Below are 11,378 nucleotides of genomic sequence, written 5' to 3' on the forward strand. Positions count from 1 at the left end.
GTTACAAGCTTAGGTCCCAACTCCCAAGATAAGACCAAATTGAAGCAAATCATGAAAAAAAACCCAAGATATAACTATTTTAATTGAAGAATGAGTTATTTATAATTGGCATTTCATTTATTAGCAATTATATATTATAGTAAACAAATAAATAAACTTACAATGGATATATGACTTTCTCTTATGGTTGTGGCCTGTTTTCTGTTTCTTGCTATGATTTAATATTTCTTGTATCACTGCACAGAGTGTGATACTAAAAAGTGTTTCTCTTCAGAGGCATAGCTAGAAAGATTGGAAGCCAAGGCTTCAACATTGTTTTGTCAACAACAAAAAAATCATTATATAAAAAAACGAGCTAGATGTATGAGAGGTAGAGGGAGGAGACTACGAGTGAGATACAGTGAAAGGGTAATAAATCTAAAAATGGGCACTGTGAATTTCAATAAAAAAAAGTTGTAGAAGTCAACAAGCAGATATCACTTCTCAAACTCCCAGCGTTTGTTCACATCACCAGTACTTTAACTTCCCCTCTTTTTATAGCAGACGAATTGTGTCTGCGGGCAGTTCTGCTCTACAATGCAATGCAGAATTGACAATGCCTGTGACCAATTCCACCGCTAAATCAATGCAGTTTAAGTGTCATGTGTCAGGTTAAAATATATCTGCATTATACGATGACAACCGAACAATTTTCTGGACTATGTTTCCTTTACCGTGAAGGAAAGTAATTGACAGAAGGCTAGCTTAAATTCTGTTGGTGAGAGTGATTGACTCTGACTCTTTTAATCATTCATATCCACACACAAGGGTTTGACTGGCTGTATCTACATAGTGAAATATTCCTTGAACAAGTATCCTACAAAACATTCAAGCGTGATACAGCTCTGAATTTGGATTGTGATCAAATTTTTGACATTACATGGTTTTTTTTTACACAAAACAAATGTCAAGATTTTACAAATCAATTAAAGATTTCTTCTTCAAACTTTTTAAATCTAAAATTAAATAGTTGACACAGCATAGGTTTCTGACACAGAATGAATGTGGTCTAATGAACTTAAAAGTTTTTTTTTGCCTTTGAGCAATTCACTATGCTGTTGAATATTAATCCTCTCAAAAAAATGTTTGAAGAAATTTTCTTTTTATTTATGAAATCTGAAATGAGAAAAATTTAACCCCCCCCCCCCCTTTTTTTTCACATCCCCGTTTCCCTTTTTCCAAAACTGATATCAATTCAAATTTCTGATGGAGTTTGCAACAATAACTACTCTTTTAAATACATCATAAAATATTAAAATGTAAAATAAAGTGCTTGTTATCACTGAATGGTAAAGATTGGTTGGTAGTAAAAGTGAATATACATTGTTTATTGTATAAAACAATAAAAAAAACTTCATCAGCAACATTTTATATTGGCAAATTTCCAATGAAGTTATTTACATAAAGTTATTGGCAAATTAAAATAGAAAATGACATCATAGTCATGTCTGGCAAATGTCCAACATACATTATCTAAAAACATTTTAGATAAGATAAGGAAAAAAAGCTTCATCAGCAACATTTTATATAGGCAAATTTCCAATGAAGTTATTTACATAAAGTTATTGGCAAATAAAAATAGAAAATGACATCATAGTCATGTCTGGCAAATTTCCAACATATATTATCAACTACTATTCTATACAAAGAAAGATAACTCCAATTGAAAATTAATTGCTATTGCACAATATTGTGCAAATAGATATTTCTTGCTATTGTGCAATACTTTGCAATTGAAAATTTCTTGCTATTGCACAATACTTGATATGGAATCCTGATTTGGACCAACTTGAAAACTGGGCCCATAATCAAAAATCAAAGTACATATTTAGATAAAGCATATCAAATAAGCCAAAGAATTTAATTTTTGTTAAAATCAAACTTAGTTTAATTTTGGACCCTTTGGACCTTAATGTAGACCAATTTGAAAACTGGACCAAAAATTAAGAATCTACATACACAGTTAGATTTGGCATATCAAAGAATCCATTTATTCAATTTTTGATGAAATCAAACAAAGTTTAATTTTGGACCCCCATTTGGACCAACTTGAAAACTAGGCCAATAATTAAAAATCTAAGTACATTTTTAAATTCAGCATATCAAAGAACCCCAAGGATTCAATTTTTGTTAAAATCAAACTAAGTTTAATTTTGGACCCTTTGGACCTTAATGTAGACCAATTTGAAAACGGGACCAAAAATTAAGAATCTACATACATAGTTAGATTCGGCATATCAAAGAACCCCAATTATTCAATTTTTGATGAAATCACACAAAGTTCAATATTGGACCCTTGGGGCCCCTTATTCCTAAACTGTTAGGACCAAAACTCCCAAAATCAAACCCAACCTTCCTTTTATGGTCATAAACCTTGTGTTTAAATTTCATAGATTTCTATTCACTTATACTAAAGTTATGGTGCAAAAACCAAGAATAATGCTTATTTGGGCCCCTTTTTGGCCCTTAATTCATAAACTGTTGTGACCTCAACTCCAAAAATCAATCCCAACCTTCCTTTTGTGGTCATAAACCTTGTGTTAAAATTTCATTGATTTCTATTTACTTATACTAAAGTTATTGTGCGAAAACCAAGAATAATGCTTATTTGGGCCCTTTTTTGGCCCTTAATTCCTAAACTGTTGGAACCAAAACTCCCAAAATCAATCCCAACCTTCCTTTTGTGGTCATAAACCTTGTGTCAAAATTTCATAGATTTCTATTAACTTAAACTAAAGTTATAGTGCGAAAACCAAGAAAATGCTTATTTGGGCCCTTTTTGGCCCCTTATTCCTAAAATGTTGGGACCAAAATTCCAAAAATCACTCCCAACCTTCCTTTTGTGGTCATAAACCTTGTGTTAAAATTTCATTGATTTCTATTCACTTTTACTAAAGTTAGAGTGCGAAAACTAAAAGTATTCGGACGACGACGACGACGACGCCAACGTGATAGCAATATACGACCAAAAAATTAAAATTTTTGCGGTCGTATAAAAAGTAAAGAGAACTATCATAAAGCAATAAAATATAAATTAAATAACTTTCTCTTTATCATGTCTATGAAATATATTGGTTCATGGTACTCAGTGAATTAGTCCCTTGTTTCTTTTTATCAAAATGATATATATTTTAAACAAAGATATCTAACAAATAGTCTGTTAATTCTTAGTTTTCTCTTTAGGTATCATTTTTTTCTGTCTACTGTGCCATTTGTGCATATGTAGTTATTATTGTAAAATGCTGATTTATTTTCATATCTGGTCCGGTTCCGATCAGTAGTTTAGGCCACACCAATTTAATTTCTTGTTCTACAGATTTTTGGACTCCAAAATTTGGGGCGAGCGAGCGATTTGTAAATTTTAATAAAAAAATATTTAATTTGCAAATTTTTGAGGCGAAGCTTGAAAAGTAAAGGCGAGCGATTATAATTTTTTTTTGTAAACACAAAATAGTAGGTTTTGACAATATTAAAACTTGATTTATCACTTGTACTTTGACATTTCTTTAATTTCTGAAGTATTTTTTCCCTGTTCACCAAGAAATAATGAAATCTGGTCTCTATGTATGTGTGACTGACAATGAGACAATTCTCCATCCAAGTCATAATCAGTTAGGGGGCAACCCCTTTATGTTATAAATATCCCTTTTACATGTTTTACATGTTTTATGAGGAGTGGATCCCTCTTTTAGAAAAAGTTGTTTAAAATATGATGTAACTCTCCTCTTTTTTTAGTACAAAATTCTAAGTTTTCAAATCCTTGGTATTTCTATTTTCTTTTCTACATCAGTAAAATTACCCCTTGTCTGAGGGTGGGGGGGGGGGGGGGGGGGGTGGGGGGGGGTGTTCTCATCCTGATAATAACAAACACAGGTCAAAGTACGGCCTTTTACACAGGGCTTTGATACAGGAAGCTATAAAGGACCCCAAAATAATTAGCGTACACAATTGGAACAGGAAATCCAACTATCTAATTTATATATCCAAACGGGAAAATACCAATGACCCACATCAACAAACGATAACTGCTGAACGACAGGCCCCTGAATCAATCAGGACAGGTGCACAAACATGCAGCGGCTATGGATAGTTTTGTTCCGCCAGCATACAATATAATTGCAGTTGAAGGCAAATCCTAAAGAAGTTCTTTGTACTTTATTCTAACAACAAACATTTTTTGATAGGGAATATAAGTAAGGGGGAAAGAAACCAATTTTTTGTTCTTTACAGGTATTTCCGCTGTTATAAATTTAATCGGAGCACTCCCTCTTTGGATAAATAGGTTTCATGCTGAAACAAATATTCTCACAGATATTTACACAGTGTGGTGGGGTGCTTTTATGTTTGAAATCGTTATATACAGTTTAGGCCAATTAAAATTAATTGCTAGATTTTCATCCCCGCCCGCCCCGATTTTTTTTATTTAACAAAAATAAGATTTCCGGATTTTATCATGTCCGTTACCAGGAACCATCGATAATTTCGTTTCATTCAACACTTCCTGTTTCAAATTTCGTTTTTGTATTTCTTCGAGTAATCTAATAACGATATGATTGAGTCGACATATTCTGCTGCTCTATGATGACAACATCTTCCGAGAATAGAGATTGATAACGAGAAGGGCATGAAATATTCGAGTAACGAGTAAAACGCCTTGTCATTTAACGCAAATTGCGGTAGTCACAAGTGAATCGAAAACTTTTTTCTTTATTTATACGATGACTTTGTGTCAGGAAATTTGGACTGTAAATGATATCCAAAGCGCAAGAATCGTAGAACAAATTGGTACAAAAAACATGACTGGATTAAAGAAATTGACAAAAGCACGAATTTGTTTGATTTATGACCGTATATTGAGAAAAAAAAGTCGACAAACACGCATTTTAATTCGGGAATCTCTTATATTAACCCATGGCTGTTGTTTTTGTTGACAAACAGCAAACACCCTCTGTAACTGTCCCAATACCCTCAATTTAGTCATTAAACAACAACTACTTTTTGGATAAGTTCATGTTTTATATCATAATTACTTTCCACACTAAGTTTACATTTTATTTTGTACTCATAATACTTGTGTTGCATACAATTGTACCAATACATTTTATTGATTATATGTGGACTACAAACCATTGCTTAGAAAGTATAATAAATTTGGTGTAGGTCTAGTCCAACTGAAGAGAGCATTTCTCTTCCATTTGATGTATACTATAAATAGGTTTCTAAAGCGGCAATTACATGTATAACAGTGGTTGCCAATCAGGGATTTTTATTTAAGAGTTTAAAAAATAGTGTCAGATTCCTTATACAGCATGTATATACATTATACAAGCTTGTTCTCCACTAGCATATACCCCGCGGTATGAAGAACTTGTGACAAGAGTTTCATAAGAAATAAAATTTAAAAAATAAAATCCTCCCACCCGCCCAATGTTTTTCAAAAATTTGGATGAAAATCTACTAATTAATTTTAGTTGGCCTTATAGACTGTGATTTTAAAACAAATGTTGATATCTTTTTATGATATTTACAAAAAAAACTGTGCTGGAATAGGACATGATTACATTTCCGAATGCGGGAAGAGGGAATAAAAAAAAAAAAAATCTGTTTTGAAAAAAATAGGTGCAGGCGGGTCCGTCGACAATGAATCAAATTGGTGTGGCCTAACACTAAAATATTCAATGTCCGCAGAAAGCAATGCAAAATACGAAAATAAACAATGTTTGACAAGAGATTAGGAATAAATATGTTGTTTTTAATGCATTAAATGGATGAAATATAAAGTAAAGCCAATTATTTTAACTTTCTTAAGAAAGTACAAGACTTATGTAGCTCAAAATCACAATTTTCACTCTCGATTTACAAAAAGTAAAAGGAAGAGAAAGAAAGCAAATTAAATACTAATATTTTGAGTCACAAAATGATACGACTTAGCCTCTTTTTAAAAGAGAAAAAATGTTTTTTCTTTGAATTTTCATTTTGCAAACATATATTTAGATTTTTTTTAATGATTTTCTGATTACATTTGGGTCATTTGGTCTCCTTGTCAAAATTTGCGATTGCAGACCACCTGGTATCCAAACAGTTATCACCCAAAGGGCAATTAACACCTATTTAATCATTCTAAATTGCCTCTATTGTCCGACTTGAAGGGATTACAATCAAAGGTGATGTATTTGTTTATGATCGTAAGCAGTATTTGGATGAAAGTTCAAAATTTAGGACATGGCCTTTCCATATACATACGAGATAAATAACATCCTGAAAATAATTATAGCGTCACAGGAAGAAAATATAGCGTCACGGTACCGCGGCGATAAAACCGCGTGGGAAGAACACTGCCTGTATTTACTTATGCTCTGTAAATCATGTTAAATAAGGTTAAAACATAATTAATAGTAAGAGATATTAGATATTATCCTGATTTAGAGAAATTTCTCGCAATTTGATTGGCTGATATTGTCCTAATAAATTTCAGTACAATTTTTTATCACGTCAATTGGAATTATCTCCCTTATTTATTATGTCAATTGGAATTATCTCCCTTATACCATTGACCTAATAAAAAAAAACAAAAAACAATTGAGTTGCTTTGTAGTCATAATATTTTTTATTTTTCACATTTTTTTATTTAATATATAAAATATATTTATTGATATTGTCCTAACATTGAATTTGAATATAATAATTAATATGTAATATAACAAAATCAGGATAAATTCGTTACACAGTGTTCAATTGTCCTAATACGGAATTTATCAGGTCAATAAAATTCATATCGGGTTTCGCCTCACCCGATATGAATTTTATTGACCCGATAAATTCTCGTATGAGGACAATTGCACACTGTGTAACTAATATTATCAGATACTATAATGATATCTAAGATAATAACCAAAAATTTCCTTAAAATCACCAATTCATGGACAGAAACCGATTGAAACAGATTGTCGAATTTGTCTGAAAATTTGGGGGCAGATATATCTTAATCTGATTAACATTTTTACACCCTGTCAGATTTGCTCTAAATGCTTTGGTTTCAGAGATACACGCCAAAAACTACATTTTAACTGTATGTTCTATTTTTAGCCATGGCGGCCATCTTGCTTGGTTGGCTAGGTCACAGGACACATTTTTAAAACTAAATACCCAAATGATGATTGTGGCTAAGTTTGGTTAATTTTCGCCCAGTAGTTTCAGAGGAGAAGATTTTTGTAAATGATTACAAAATCGTATAAAAATTGTTAAAAATTGACTATAAAGAGCAATAACTCGATCCTTACCTGGTCGACTGACAATTTTGGTCATGTTGACTTATTTATAGATCTTACTTTGCTGAACATTATTGTTGTTTTACATTTTATCCCTATCTGTTATAATATTCAAGATAAAAAGCCAAAACGGCAAAATTTCCTTAAAATTACCAATTCTAGGGGGTAGGCACTTAAAGTTAACCATCGAGAGACGTTAACCACCGAGAGTCGGTTTTTAGACCCGCCCAGTGCACCTAAGCACGCCTACTTTTGGAGCTCTTTAGTATGAAGATAAGAAAAATATACGAAATTACGGAACTATGTACCCTGTTTTATCCTTGTTGTTGGTGTTTCTTGCGCATGCGCACAAAGCACGGTGATAGTTACGGTTACTGACTCAGGAACCTTGTATATTATATACCTCGTTTAGAGACGTTTAATAAACTGGATCCCTGTTGTGTTCACTTATCGATACACTACGATGGAATTACGAACCAGTTTAACATAAACATGGTAAATAGATAGACAGCTGATAATCATAATTGATTAAGAAATAACCTGGAAGAAGAAATGAGTTAACTATTGATTATAACAGAGACGAGAATGCCATCGTGTTTGTTCTGCTAAAAAAAGCAGGAACATTGGAGTTTATGGTTAGATTTTAAATATTTATTGTCTCCAAACTGGGTAAATTTGATATAGTAACACACCCCCCCCCCTTTTTTTAAAATAATTCGAGAACCACACATCGCGCTCGCTTAACAAAGTAACAATAAGAAATAATAATGGTTAGTTTCAAGAATAATTAATCGTCAAAACTTTTCCCCTCCCCGACATCAAAGGAAGTTAAATGTATTATCCCAAAATTAGACCAAATTATTATGATATAAGGACGTCTTGACAGGCTATTATTTTATTTTGTTTTGTTGGTTTTTTTTTTTTTGCTTTGACGTCTTCCTCCTGTATGAAAAAAACATAATAGACCCCCCCCCCCCCCCCCCCCCCCCCTTTTTCCCCATAATATAGCTTTTTAAGAAGTCATAATTATTTGGACTACCCCTGAATATATTTCAGACAGACTCTTCTCTAAAAAAAATGTAAACATGATTTGAGAGAAATCTTTGGAATAGTTTTTTAAATGATTTAATTATTATGTCATGTATATAATTAACATTAACATAGTTATAAACTGAGACTACTAGTATAACACATAGTGTTATAGTAGTCTCAGCTATAAACTTTCCATTGTATTGACCAATATGACTAACTCATATGCTCTTTCCCATAAATGTCACAATATCAATATATTACAGTAAAACTGATAGTTTGATGACATTGTTTAAGACTATTGACCTCAGGTCAGCCTAAACTGAGTTTAAAACTGTAATTTATTCATTAAAACAGTTCAAGACATGTACCTTCTGAAATGTGATTGCATCAAAATTAAACATAAGGCATAACATACTTAGTGTGCAGGAAGTGCCACCAAATAAATACTGATTTGTAAAATTAGATGATGATATAATTTGTGAAGTCAAAGATATTATAGCTAGTTATAACTGGTTTTAGATATAAATCTGAGTAAAAGGTTGATTTATATGTGCTCTTTCATGTTTAGATTATAATTTAAATTTAATCTTTTGAAGTTTTTTTTATAATATTAAGACATTAAAATCACAATTATTTATTTATACACAAAAGAATAATTTTTGTCCTTTTTTAGTTGAATGACTGTACACAAACATTATACACACATAATTTTGATAATTCTGTAATGTTTTTTTTTCTATAGCCCCAGAATGTGACAAAAGACTTATTAATCCAGATTTACAAAAAACAAAAAAGTATGAAAATAGTTGAAAAAAGTAATCATTATTACCTAGTCATTTACTGTAAATAGAAAAAGAGAAAAGCACTGGTTATGATTTGGTATTTTTAATAGCATTATCATTTGTCCATAACTTGGAATATATACTGGATTGAGCTTGACATTTATTTAATATCATTGACACATGGTTGCAAGAAATGAAAGATGGTAATTTAAACCTACATGTAGCAATTTTATTAAGATTTAAAAAAAAGTTTTTGATTTGGTAGAATATGACTTTCTTTGTTTAAAGCTCGACATGTATGGATTTAGTGAGACTACTGTTAGTTTTTTAAGTCGTACCTGAATAACAAAAGGTATACATTTGTAATGTTAACTCTGAACAACAACATGTAAAATTTGGTGTTCCCCAATGTTCTATACCTTGTCCTCTATTGTTTGTGCTATTTATAAATGACCTTCCCTTATGCATTAAAAATTGTGAAACAGACCTATATCGTTGTATATGCTGATGACACCACTATTCATAAATCAGGGGGAAACATCTAGAAAATATAAATGATGATGTTCAAGAAGATTTATACAGGGTTGAAGAGTGGTGTAAAATGAATAACATGTTCATAGATGCAAATGAAACAAAATGTTTGATTACTGGAACAAAGCAGAAACTATTCAGACTTTTCAACCAAACTTGATAATAAATTAAAGTATTACAAAATTCTTCATGTGAAAAAATATTAGTTTCAAAATTGACAGCCCACTAAGTAACTGGAGAAATCAAATTGACCAAGGTTGTGCTAATATATCATCCAGAATATACCATCTTTCTTAAATACATTTTTTTTATATAACTGCAAGAAAACATAATACAATGGGTGTTCTGCCCCTAATTGACTACTGTTGTAATATTTGGGATGAATGTAAAAATTGAGGGATAACAAGAATTTTAAAAATCCAAAAAAAGGGCAGCATGATAAATTCTAGATGCAGATCCGTTATCCCTCTTGGTATATAGGAGCACTATATTCTATGTTAACCTCCGATAGTAGGTATAAACAAATACTGTTGATAGACGGTATATAGGAGCACTATATTCCATGTTAACCACCGACGGTAGGTATAGACAAATACTGGTGATAGACAGTATATAGGAGCACTATATTCTATGCTAACCACTGACAGTAGGTATAGCCAAATACTGTTGATAGACGGTATATAGGAGCACTATATCTTATGTTAACCACCAACGGTAGGTATAGACAAATACTGGTGATAGACGGTATACAAGAGCAATATATTGTATGTTAACCACCGACGGTAGGTATAAACAAATACTGTTGATAGACGGTATATAAGAGCACTATATTGTATGTTAACCACCGACGGTAGGTATAGACAAATACTGTTGATAGACGGTATATAGGAGCACTATATTGTATATTAACTACCCACAGTAGGTATAGATTAATACTGTTGATAGACGGTATATAGGAGCACTACATTGTATGTTAACCACCGACGGTAGGTATAGACAAATACTGTTGATAGACGGTATATAGGAGCACTATATTGTATGTTAACTACCGACAGTAGGTATAGAGAAATACTGTTCATAGACGGTATATAGGAGCACTATATTGTATGTTAACTACCGACAGTAGGTATAGACAGATACTGTTGATAGACGGTATATAGGAGCACTATATTGTATGTTAACCACAGACGGTAGATATAGACAAATACTGTTGATAGATGGTATATAGGAGCACTATATTGTATGTTAACCACCGACGGTAGGTATAGACAAATACTGTTGATAGATGGTATATAGGAGCACTATAGTGTATGTTAACTACCGGCTGTAGGTATAGACAAATACTGTTGATAGATGGTATATAGGAGCACTATACTGTATGTTAACTACCAACAGTAGGTATAGACAGATACTGTTGATAGACGGTATCAAAGAGCACTATATTGTATGTTAACCAGCGACGGTAGGTATAGACAAATACTGTTGATAAACGGTATATAGGAGCACTATATTGTATGTTAACTACCGACAGTAGGTATAGACAAATACTGGTGATAGACGGTATATGGGAGCACTATATTGTATGTTAACCACCGACGGTAGGTATAGACAAATACTGGTGATAGACGGTATATAGGAGCACTATATTGTATGTTAACCACTGACGGTAGGTATAGCCAAATACTGTTGATAGACGGTATACAAGAGCAATATATTGTATGTTAAC

Source organism: Mytilus edulis, chromosome 4 (genome assembly GCF_963676685.1).
Source record: "Mytilus edulis chromosome 4, xbMytEdul2.2, whole genome shotgun sequence".
Taxonomy (NCBI): domain Eukaryota; kingdom Metazoa; phylum Mollusca; class Bivalvia; order Mytilida; family Mytilidae; genus Mytilus; species Mytilus edulis.